This window comes from Microtus ochrogaster, unplaced genomic scaffold (genome assembly GCF_000317375.1).
Source record: "Microtus ochrogaster isolate Prairie Vole_2 unplaced genomic scaffold, MicOch1.0 UNK60, whole genome shotgun sequence".
In the NCBI taxonomy this organism is placed as follows: domain Eukaryota; kingdom Metazoa; phylum Chordata; class Mammalia; order Rodentia; family Cricetidae; genus Microtus; species Microtus ochrogaster.
The window spans coordinates 2,288,974-2,302,053 of NW_004949158.1; the positions used below are offsets into that span (position 1 = coordinate 2,288,974).

The 13,080-nt window shown below is 41.0% G+C and overlaps 2 pseudogenes; one reads left to right on the forward strand and one right to left on the reverse strand.

The window, feature by feature from the left end:
* Positions 1-11,553: 11,553 nt before the first annotated feature.
* LOC101989255 lies at positions 11,554-12,279 on the reverse strand (annotated as a pseudogene).
* LOC101989540 overlaps positions 12,278-13,080 on the forward strand; it is a 30,075-nt pseudogene continuing 29,272 nt past the window's right edge.

Consider the following 13,080-nt stretch of genomic DNA (forward strand, 5'->3'; position numbering starts at 1 on the left):
GAGAGAGAGAGAGAGAGAGAGAGAGAGAGAGAGAGAGAGAGAGAAAAGGGAGGGAGAGAGAAGAGTGTGACAACATGGTGGAATCACGAATCCTGCATTTTTTTTATCCTCCAATGTTCATGTGCATGATAGCCTGGGCTCTAGAAGATCTTTCGTGATGGGTCAGTAACCTAGAGATCTTCTCCAAGTCTAGAGAGTATACAGTGCTTCTTGCATTGCTAAGGAATAAAATTCAAGATCCGCACTCTCGCTGGGGATCTGGTGCTATTCTAACAACTCTGGAGTTGAAAGAAGTGACTAGATACATACTTTGGATGCCTACCTAGCAAAAGGCTTGCAGGTGTCTTTATCAAGAGTATCAAATTAACTCCTAATGATTTACTGTCTCTCTAAAGTGTCACCAGAGATGCTTTGTTCTGCAGTAGAATACAATTAATGCAAAGACCCATAACTTGTCAATATGTGGAACATAGGAAACTGTGGAATGCTTATTCCTAAATGAGATATCTACATCACGCCCCTCCTCTCGAGACTCAGGGATAACCATAGAAGAGGTTCTCAAAAGATTGTAAGAGTCATAATCAGTGGATAAATACAAGAGAGCAGCGTTTTCTGGACACCATCAGAAACATATAACATCACAAAAGTTGTGACAGCATACACAAGAATAACATGCCATAAGCACCATCTATAATCTCTACATCAGCTCTCGCCTCCAGGTTCCTGCTCTTTTTTTTGTATAATTTTGTCTGACTTCCTTCAGTGATGGACTGTGATGTGGAAGTATAAGTCATATAAACCCTTACCTCTCCAATTTATTTAGGTTATGGTGTTTCATGGCAGCAACAGAAACACTAAGACAAACTAGGACCAGGATAGTGGGGTATTGCTGTGACAAACATGATTATGTCATTTTGGGGGAAACTGTGGAAAGACTTTGGAACTTTGGGCTAGAAAAGCCATTGAGTGTTGAGAGTGAACCATTTTGTGGGAGCTTGGGAGATAAGACTGTTGAGAGCAGAGCAATGATAGAGGAATGGGTTGTAAAGTTTCAGAGAGATGTTTAAAGACTATCAGGGCCATTTGTTATTTTGATTTAAAATTCTGTGGTTCGGATCATTTGGGATTGGAAACTCAAGAGACCAACAATATTGAAATGAAAACTTTGCATTACTGGGAAAACTGATGCTCTTTGATTGAGAAATTAGCAGTGATTAAGAAGAGACTAGAATCATTGAAATGAAAATTTCCAGAGTGTGTTTTTTCAGTCAGCACACCAAAGCTGTCTTCCCGAGGTGGCCAAGGTTGTGTCTCTTTCTGGTAGCCAAACTTTGCAGTGTAAGAGTTACTCAGGTAGTACTGGTTTTGATAGCAGGACATGAAGATGTCATGGGGAACAGCTGAGGTTCGGCACTGTGGGAGTTCAAGAAAACCCACTGGTGAAGGTATAGCCAGAATAGTAGCTGAAGGCCCAGGACAAAAGGCAGATAAATTGAGGCTTGACACCATGAGAGAGTCAAGAAGAGGGCATTGGTGAAAATGTTGCCCAATTGCAGCAGAGATCACAATACTTTGAAGATGCTGGTACCATGGGATTAGGATTAGCTCCAAGAACAGCATCAAAGGCCACTGGAGCCACCTGAAGCACGGAAGACAAACTGTGTGTCAGTCAAGAGAGAAAGACCTTTCAGAGGTTTCAAGAAGATCAAGAGTGAATCCTATACTTTGGACCTGGAGCTATTTATGTGTTGTTGGAGTTTGATTTTGCTTTGATCAGACTGTGACTGTGTAGTTTTTCCCTCTTGAAAAGTTTTTTAACATGATTTTAGTTTTTTAAAAATTTATTTATTTATCAAAAATTTCCATCTCCTTTCCTCCTCCCATTTCCCTCCCACCCCCATTCCCTCTCTCCCTCCCTCTCCAGTCCTAAGAGCAGTCAGGACAGAGAACATGAGCAAGAAAGTCAGGACCGCGAGGGGTGCGTCCACCCACTGAGACAATGGGACTGATCTAATGGGAGCTCACCAAGGCCAGCTGGACTGGGACTGATGGAGCATGTGATCAAACTGGACTCTCTGAATGTGGCTGACAATGAGGGCTGACTGAGAAGCCAAGGACAATGGCACTGAGTTTTGAGTCTACTGCATGGACTGGCCTTGTGGGAGCCTAGTCTGTTTGGATGCATCCATTCCTAGACCTGGATGGAGGGGGAAGGACCTTGGACTTCCCACAGGGCAGGAAACCCACCCATGATATCTCTTCCATTTCCCCTTCCCAGAAAGATGTCATTGGCCCACCTTAAGCCTTCCTTGTTACCTAGTCTCTATGATGTGATTTTTGTGTCAAGTTGACAAGGTGTCAATTGTGCTGGAAAGTTTTATGTCAACTTGACCCAAGCCTTAGTTATCTGAAAAAAGGAAATCTAACAGAAAAAAATGTCTTCATAAGATCAAACTGTAGGCAAGTCTGTAGAGCATTTATTTATTTAGGGATTGATGGGGAAGGGCCATCCCAGACTTTTGGTCCTGTGTTCTATAAGAAGCAAGCTGATCAAGCCATGGGCAGCAAGCCAGTAAGCAGGACCACTCCAATGCCTCTGTATCATCAACTCCTGCCTCTAAGTCCCTGCCTTGTTAAAGTTCCTGTTCTGAATTCCCTCAAAGATGAACTATGATGTAGAAATATAAGCTAAAATTCCCTTCTTCTCCAACATGGTTTGGTTATGGTGTTTCATTACAACAATAGAAACCCTAATTATGACCATTCTCAACTTGACCACATGTGTTCCAGCAATCAAATTCAGAGCTCAGGTCATTAAAGTTTGGTGGTAGGCACCTTTACCTGCTGAGACATTGCTCCCTGTGTGCTGTCTTTAAAACAGTTATTTTACTTATTTTGTTTTCCAAGTACCTGGATTTTTTAAAATATGGTATCTTTAGAAGTTTATCCATTCTAAGGTCAGAAAAAAACTAAGTTCTCTCTTGGACATTGTATATGTTTCCAATGAAAAAGAAAGATTGTTTAAAAGGATAGCAATAATGAATAAATGATAAATTCAGCCAGCTGACCAACTTTAAGATGTGCAGGCCTTAGTGCAGAAACAAAATAAGACAAAAAAATCCAGGCAATGCTATCCTCCTGAAACCTTGGTAGAACTCTGAAACACAGCTTGCTCCAATACTGAGGAGACTTAAGAGGTGAGTGAACAGCCATGCAGCAGGACACCCCACTCTATAGGATCTCCCCAATGGGACAAAACCCCCAGGCACCTTCCCCAATTCCCTCAGCTTTTCTAGCCATCTAGCAGGGAGTTTCCTGTGGTTAGGCTCTCCCAAAACCCAAACACATTCACTGGATCCCCCAAGCTACTAGCCACACTCTGCATAAGAGCTGAGAGCTTGCTATAATACTGATAGGGGCAAGAGCTTGCTACAACATTCCTCAATATTAAGAGAGAGCACCAAAACAGTAAACCAGGAGAGAAGACTAATAGAGAGGCTTTTTGAGACAGACATTGACAGTAGAGAGCAGACCAAGAAAAATTCCCAAACACTTAGACAGCCACAGCAAGGATTGGACCAAGAAGCAAAGACACTGTTGGCCTCTTTTGAAGGAAGAGATGGCTAGGCTCCAATGCAAGAATTCATCCAACGGCCTAAAAAGTGACATAGTAACACTAGAACCCAGCGGTCACACAACAGGAAGACTTGATTATTTAAACCCAGAAGAAGTAGAAGAAAATGACTTTAAATGTAACTTTATGAAGATGATGGAGACTTTTAAAGAGTAAATGAAAAACTTCCTTAACGAAATGGAAGAAAAGACGAAAAAAAATTAAATTAGCAAATCCCTCAAAGAAACCCAAGAAAAACAAGAAAAAACAATCGAACAGGTTAAGGAAACAGTTCAAGACTTGACGATTGAAATAGAGGTAATAAAGACAATATAAATTGAGAGAATTCTGGATATGGAAAATATAGGAAAATGAACAGGAACTACAGAGAAAAGTATAACCAACAGAATAAAAGATATAGAAGAAAGAATCTCAGGCACTGAAGATACTATAGAGGAAATAGACTCATTGGGCAGAGAAAACATTAAATCCAAAAAATCTTAGCATAAAATATTCAGGAAATCTGGGACACCATGAAAAGACCAAACCTAAGAATAACAGGGGCAGAAGAGGGAGAAGAACTCTAGCTCAAATGCACAGAAAACATATTCAACAAAATCTCTGCAGACAAAAAAATCAAAGAAAACAAACTAATATACATAATACAGACTCTAAATGTATTTTTCATCTTTATATGACTTATTTTTCTTTACTCCTTTAATCTATGACTCTGTACTCTTTTATATTACTTTTAATATCTCTTTAAAGACTTTTATAACTGTCTATGCTTTTTTTCTCTCTCCCAAGCCTATGTACATTTTTAAATACACCGTGTCTTGTTTAGAGGCCTTTTATGTCTTAATCTGTCCTAATGTGTATCTGAAATCCTTTTCTGACAAGGAACATTTTAAAATGGCAAGCAGTATGGTTGCAGTAGCCCTGGACTTTTGTGGAGGTATGTTTACTGCTAGCTCTGGGACTGCTGGGTGGGAGCCATGCTCACCACCTCAACTCTAGGTAATACTGTAAAGCACATAAACCTTTTTTTTTTGTCTGAGCAAAAGCTAAATCTGCCAGGCAGCATGCTGCACAGCCTAGAAATGTCTCTGTGTATGGTGGCAGGAAATAGCCATGTTTTCCTGCCTGTGCACACCTAGCAGACCCAATCCAGCTGTTCATACATGTGGAGGTGCTAAGTGGCAGGGATGCTCTCAGCTACTTTCCTCCTAACTGTTGGGGACTGCACCAGAGCATTGGAATTCCATCAGAGTTGGGGGTTTGGGCCAACTGAGGATTGGACTGAGATGGGAGAAGGAGGGTCATAGGGTATGCCCTGGGGTTTAGGGCCTAGAGATTAGGGTAAGTTTAGCTGGGAGATCAGTCATTAACCTCTTCTTCTAACTGATGTAGGTGGTATTTGTGCCTATAGGAGCTGCTGATGTTGCTGGGGTAGGTGGGGGTGTTTGGCAGATTGGGTCTTGTGGGAAGAGTCCAGTGGGTGGCAGCAGTGGTGGTGCAGCCTGCCTATAGGTCTTTCACCTGCTAGTGGGCTACTGGGGTCTGTACCAGAGAATTGGGGTTCCAACTTGTGTTTCTTATTCTTTGTCTATATCTACTATTTTAAAATGTGTCTTTTGATAATGTCCCAGGTAACCTGCATGTTTTGTGCCAGAAGTATTTTCAATTTAACATTTTTTTCTGCCTGATGTATCCATTTCTTTTATTGTGTCTCCAATACCTTTGTTTCTTTCATCTCCTGTATTCTGTTGGTAAAGTTTGCCTCTGTGGTTCCTGTTCAAGTTCCTAAAATTTTTATTTCCAGATTTGCCTCAGTTTGGATATTCTTCATTGTTTCTATTTTCATTTTCAACTCTTAAAGGGTTTTATTTATTTTCTTTCACTATTTGTTTCCATTTTTTTTCTAGATTTCTTTAAGGAATTTGTTTCCTCTTTAAGTACCCCTATCATATTCACAAAGGTTGTCTTAAGGTCTTTTACTTGTACTTCAAATGTGTTGGGATATTCAGGGTCTGCTGTGGTAGGATGACAAGGCTCTAGCAGAATTATACTGATATGCTGTTAATGAGTTTTTACTCTGGTGTCTAGGCATCTGAGCTTGGAATGATAGATCTAGTAATGATTTATGGGTTTGTCTTTGTTGAGTGTATGTTATATTCCTTCATTTCTGTTTCCTCTCTAGTTCTTAGAGCGTGTGGTGCCGTGTGGTGCCTGTGGGAAAAATCTTCTGGGATTTTTACATGAATCTGGTGGATTCATGTAAAATGTGTTTCTTGTATGAAGACCTTAGATTTAAAAATGGGGATGGACTATGGTGGCAGATGAACTTTTCAAGAGGGAGGAAAGCCTAGTTTTCCACTAATATCTTCTTAATTGGTCTCCTGGGAATTGGGGCAGGGTATGAAGAGAGGCCACAACTGAAGGTCTTATGTTGAGTTTGAGGTGAACCTGAGGGATTGGTCTTGGAGTATGGGTGGAGAGGTGGGATCTGAAGTTTGCCTCCCTGCTTCCCTGGCAGGAATGGCCTATGGGGTCTCAGGGATTCCACTCTGGTGTTGGGGATGGGATAAAGCAGCAAGTGGGATAGGATGGTCTAGAATGGGAAGATCTGTAGAATCCACTGGAGATTGGGAGAAGCACAGACATGTAGTGTATGTTCCTTAAAAAAAACCCATTAACACTTTATTTATTTTTTCAACTTGAACTCTCAGTGATCTCCTTCCTATTTGAAATATGGCCTCTTCTGCATTATTTTTTCCCTTGAATGACACAGTGGGTTTGACTATTTAAGCCCACATGCACTGTAAATTATTGCAAGATCCCAGATGAAGGGATTTCAGGAGAATTGTCACCTTACTTGTGGGAACATGGACAAAAGTGTATCTTCCTTCCCCATTGTTTCTGTTGGAACGTGAACCTCCAACATAGGCTTATAGGTCTGAATATTGGTTCAAGAGCAGGTGGAAATCTTTGGGAAGCTTGTTGAACTTTTACAAGTTAAATTCTGGAGAGAAAAAGTACGTCACCAGGGCTAGTCCTTGAGGTTTTACAGCTCAGCTGTAACTGAACACTTTCTGTTCTCTTTGGTTCCAGAATGTAATTGCTGTGTTACCAGCAGGTGCCTGATACAATGTCTGCCCTGTACTCTGTCTCTTGAGAACTGCAAGGCAAAAGAAACCATAGCTCCCCAAAGTTGGGTTTTCTTAGAATTATTTACCAAAAACAACAAGACAAATAGCTCAGACAACAGTTAGACTTCACCATATATGAATTTTCAGTGGAAGGTGAATCCTCATGACGACCCCCATTATTGTGAATGATTCTCTACTCAAACTGTTAGTACCTGCAGTATAAACAGTAACAGCAATACAAAAAACTATGGAGAGAGAAATAACACCTTGGTTGATTAATAAAGCCTCAAGAAATACTCTTTTATATTGGCAGAAATTATATGCTATATATTATACATATTGCTGACAATGGTTCTTACTCTAGGCACAGTGGTTAGCCTAGAAACCATATACATAAAACAAATGAACTTGGTCCGTCGCTGCCGCCTCCTTCTTCTGCCGCTCCTGGTGCTGCCTGTGTGCTCCCTCAGTGCAGACCTGGTGCCTCTTTTTTTTTTTTTCATTTTTATTGTTTATTTATTTGGAGATTATTTTTTTAATTTATTTATTTATTGAGGATTTCAATCTCAATAAATCTCACTATCCTGAGTGAGGTAACCCAGACCCAAAAAGATGAACATGGATGTACTCACTCATAATTGGTTTCTAGCCATTAATAAGGGTCACGGAGACTACAATTGGTGAAACTAAAGAAACTAAATAAGAAAGTGAACCCAAGGAAAAACATATAGATATCCTCTTGGCTATGGGAAGTAGACAAAATTGCCGAGGAGAAAATTGGGATCTTGGGGGTGGGGTGGGATGGGGGTAAGGGGAGATGGGGAGAGAAAAGTTAGAAAGGAAGGAGGGGGGAACTCGGGGAAACAGGAGGATTGGGATAAAGGAAGGTTGGACAGGGGAGCACGGAACCACAATTCTTAGTTAAGGGAGCCACCTTAGGGTTGGCAAGAGACTTGACCCTAGAGTGGCTCCCAGGAGCCCATGGTGATGTCCCCAGTTAGTCCCTTGGGCAGCTGAGGATAGGCAACCTGAAATGACCCTATCCTATAGCAATACTGACGAATATCTTGCATACCACCATAGAACCTTCATCTAGTGATGGATGGAGATAGAGACAGAGACCCACACTGGAGCACTGGACTGAGCTCCCAAGGTCCCAATGAGGAGCAGAAGGAGGGAGAACATGAGCAAGGAAGTCAGGACCACAAGGGGAGCACCCACCCACTGAGACAATGGGGCTGATCTATTGGGAGCTCACCAAGGCCAGCTGGACTGTGACTGAAAAGCATGGGATAAAACCGGACTCTCTGAACATGGCCAACAATGAGGGCGGATGAGAAGCCAAGGACAATGGCATGGGGTTTTGACCCTACTTCATGTTCTGGCTTTGTGGGAGACTAGCCAGTTTGGTTGTTCACCTTCCTAGACATGGACAGAGGGGGGCAGACCTTGGAATTTTTGGATTTTAAAGACACTGAATATGTTAAGGGACCAAATTCTTAATGTGCTTAAATTTGTAAAGGTTGTGGGAATTTAAAGTTACGTTTTTAATGTGAGATCTTGGGAATAACTGAGAAAGAAAAGATAACTTAATGGTAATGTGCTTGTCAATTTGACAAGGAGTAATTTGATGGATTGTTTTAAGTCAATTTGTCACAAGCTTGAGTCGTGAAGGAATGTAGCTTCAATTCAGAAAATGCCTCAACCCCATTTGAGTTCCTCTCCAGACTTCCTTCAGCAATGGACTATGATGAGGATGCATAAGACAGAAAAACTCTTTCCTCTCCAACTTACTTCTGGTCATAGTGTTTCATTGCAGCAATAGAAACTAGAACTAAGTCAAGAGGAAAAACTCATATATTTCAGATGGGTGTGGAACAATGTACATCCACTATGGTTATCAGTGTGGAAGTTCCTCAAAAGGATTGGAATTGATCTCTTTCAGGATCCAGTGATTCCATTTTGAACATATACCCAAAGGATGTGTCATCCTACCACATAGAGACTTGCTCAACCATGTTCATTGTTTTTCTATTCATAATAGCCATAAATTGGAAACAACCTAGTTGTCCTTCAACAGAAAAATGGATAAATAAAAGTGGTGCATTAACAAAATGGAATATTACCCAGCTTTTAAATAGAAAGAGAACATGAAATTTGCAGGCTAATGATTGGAACTTAAAAGAATATTACCTTGAGAGATAACACACACCCAGAAAGTTAAATATGGTATGAATTCACTTACATGTGGATATTAACCTTTAAGAAATCATAATCAGGCTACAGTCCATAGATTCAGAAAAAAATTAAGTATAAAGAAAGGGACTTGGGGGGGGGCACATAGTTCTACCTAGGATGGAGAAATAGAATAGATTTTAGGGTCAACTGAGGGCAGGAGGGATGAGTATGGGAGGATCATATGGGGAGGGGCTTAATAGGGGGAGACTGCTAGAATTGAAGAGTATTTGAGGGGTGATATGGAAACCAAGTGCAATGGAAACTTCCTAAAATATATGAAGGGGATCCTAATAAAGTAACCAAATGATAGGAGAGAAAGAGTCCCAATTGGCCATCTCTTGTCAACAAAGGGAAGCTTCCAGTGCTGGGACTAGTTACATTTAATTGAGTTGACCAAAGGTATACCATGGAAATCCCCAAACAACCCAGGCTATTGCCAAGACAAGAGATTGATCTTCACAGAGCAAGGACCTATGGCTCAAGACCATACCCATACAACTCATTGAGCAATGGAGACGTCTAGATGGTGCTTGCCTAGAACTTTCTCCATATGTTCTAGTGTCTTTGGTATAGAAAGGTACTCTATGGCCTTCTAAAAGAGAAACATAAACACCAACCCAGTCACAAACACTTTGATCTACAACGTTTTCCTACTTTCAAGTTATGCTAGATCAGTGGTGACACTGCTTGTCAGAGTAACCAACCAAAGTCTGATTTGACTTAAGGTCTACTCTAATAGATGGGACTCATGCTGACACAGCCTGGGTGACCAATAACCAAGACTGGATATCCCAGAAACCTAGGATAAAACAAACGCTACTGATCTTAAAAGATAGTAGTGATAAAATGACTCCCAATGATATTGTACTATAGTCATAGACTAGTGCCTATTCAGCCATCATCAGAGAAGTATCCCATGCAGCAGATGAGAGCCGATGCAGAGACCCACAGGCCGATAATATATAGAGACTGAGAAACCTTGAAAGACACAACTCTAAATGGGATGCCTGCATCAAATCAGGGAAGGAGCAGGTGAAAGGAATGTGAGAGCCAGAAGGGATGCAGGACCCAGGAGAGCAAGGGCATCTCAATCAACTGAGCAGAGCTCATGGGAACTCACAAAGACTGAAGCAGCAAGCACAGGGCAGTGCCAGTTCCTCTGCAAATAGATGGCAGCTTTCCATTGAGTATTTTCATGGAAGTCCCAAGTTTGTGAAGCAGTGGGTCTCTGGAGCTTCAACCTTCTCTTCGGCTCTTTTCCTTCTTTTGGTTTGCCTTGTCCAATGTCAATGTGATGGTTTTGCTTCATTTTCATATGCATTGTTGTCGTCTTTTAGAAGGCTGCTCTTTTCTAATGATAGACAAATAGGGAGTGGATCCAGAGGGAAGGCTAGTTGGGGAGGATGTAGGATGAGAGGGAGGGGAAACTAGAACAAGGATAAATTTATTGGATGAGAAAGAACCTATTTTCAATTTAAAAGGGGAAAAATATAAAACAAAGTAATCACTCAGAGAACACCAAGTAAACTAGTCTCAGACATGTGAAAAAAAAGAAGTAGAAGACAGGACCATGTAAGAAATGATCTAATTTTGTTTTATTTTTATAAATTTCAAATTATTTTTTTATTTTGGAGATTGTAATGGTTATAACATTTCTTTTTTCTCTTTAATCCCTCAAAGCCTTCCTTATACCCCTCATTTCTCTGTTTCAAATTCATGACCCCCTTTTTCATTAATGTTTGTATCATGCAAATATCTATATTTATATACATATATATTTCTAAGTATAACCTGGTTCTCAGTTTGTTAAAAATAAAAGTGCTCACTTGTGGGACCAGTCTCAGGACACCCAGCCTGTAGCTGTTCTGAAAAATGACTCCAAAATTGTCTTGCAATAGAATTTAATATTATAATGTAACTTATAGGTACAAATTATTCATTCTTAGGTCACTCGGAGGCCTCTAGTCTTTGTGTCATAATATCCAAAGATTTCTGGCAAAGATTCCAATTGCTTATGATATATAAAGATAAGTGTAATGCAGATGTCAACTATAATGGACCGTGGGCATCATTGTAAGACCAGATATAATGAATCTGAAAGAAGAGCAAATGCAGAATAGACTTGGATTCATTGCCACAGGACAGAACTCTGAACAAAACACTGATAGCACAGGCATTAAGACCCCAATTACTAAGTGAGACTTCAGGAACCTCGAATTCTTCCTACAGCAAAGCACAAGACCATTTGAACAAAGTGGTAGCATACAGCACGGGAAAAACTCATATTATAATTCTGATAAAGTGAAGTATTTAAATCTGTAAATAAATTTTAACAACTGAACATCTAGAAAACACAGAAAAAATTTTAAAGAGTTTATAAAACTAAAGGGAAATTTTTTTTGCATGTTCACAAATTTTTATTTTTAGAACAAGACAAATTCTATTGGAAAAGATACCAGGGATATTAGAGGACCTTATGTATCTCTGAAAAAAAAAGAGCATTCCCCCCAACACAATTTTATGTCTGTCCCTCCATACTTTGTGAATTTCACTTTAACGGCTCTTCACCAAATCATAGACATAGATATAGACATCGTTATCAAGCTTGATGAAATACATGGGAGGTTTAGTGGGAACTTGGTGAATGATTTTGCCTGACTTTTGGGTTCCGTTGCTTTTTTTGTACTGCACACATTTGCCTGTCAAGACATCCCTGTCTACTTCTGAGGTCACCTCTACTGGAGGACACTCTGTCATGATGTGGAGGTTGCCTTCAATGTAGTCATCCAAGAGGTGGTAAATGTCCAAGACTGGGTATTTCTCATAGGTAATGTAGAACCAGGGCTTCATGATCGGCACCTCCTCTAGGACCATCCCCTCCACTCAACCTTAGAGCCATTTTTGCCCTCGAATTTATATTTCACTGCTCTGCCAACTATGGTGTTTGCGAGGTGGGTGTCTGTCACCTGAGGAAATGGCACGTTACTAGGCAGGATCTTAAGGTTTAAAATCCTTTCATCACTGGGAAGCTCCAATTCATAGACACATCAGTCCCATCATACTTCAGGAAGTAGAAAGATTTGTCGGCAGTTGATCTAGAACGATGGCATTCCACTGAGTGACTGGCTCATTGCCTTCTTTCCATCCATGAGAAATTCTGCGGCCTACAGTGTTCTCCAGGGCCTCAAAAGGACTGCCTAATTTTTGCTTCTGGAGAGATGACCCGTCCCTCTTCTGGAGAGGTGGCCCGCCTCTCATACTCAGAGGCATCTTCATCATGGCTGTAGACCTAGTGTGGAAGGCCACAGCACTCCTGGTCCACTATTTTGTGGCTATCTTTCTGTGCTTGGGCATCATAGCTGCCCACTCTCTGGGTTGGAAAAGCTCGTCTGTTTAAACCAGACACAAAGTCGTTGCCTCCACCATGAATGCCAATAGAAAATGTCCTAGTTGTCCAGATTCTGTCCTCTGGAAATGTTCAGGCACCAAAAGCCTGTTGAACACTCATGGGACTCAGGAGCTGAACTGACCTCCACAGCTGCTGTGAAGATAGTGAACCCACCTTCAAGGGAGTCTAGCATCCCTAGTGGAACAGATGTGCAACCCCACCCAGGGCTTTGTGACATCACCAAGATTCTGCTTATGTCATAGAACCCCTCATAGGCTGGTTTCTTCACTAGTTACCCACAGAAGAGTCCAGCATCCAGGTCCTAAAATGCTGCTCATACAACCATCTGGAGACAAAAAATAAAATCCCTTCTCATCTTCTCTACTACTTGAGTCACACTCTGGCCCAAGCAACCCACTCCCAGTATCTTTATTTTCTGAAAAAGTCTCTGGTTTCTGAGTCAACAACTCACTTGAAGGTTTTTTTGCCTAGCTCCTATTTCTCCCTTGGTTATCTTTTTAAAATTTTTTTTATTGTTTTTTTTTATTGAGAAAGAAAAAAAAATTTCCGCCTCATCCCAGCCTCCCACTCCTCCCACCCTCCCCCCCTTCCCCCTCCCTCTCGAGTCTGAAGAGCAACCAGGGTTCCCTGCCCTGTGGAAAGTCCAAAGTCCTCCCCCCTCCATCCTGGTC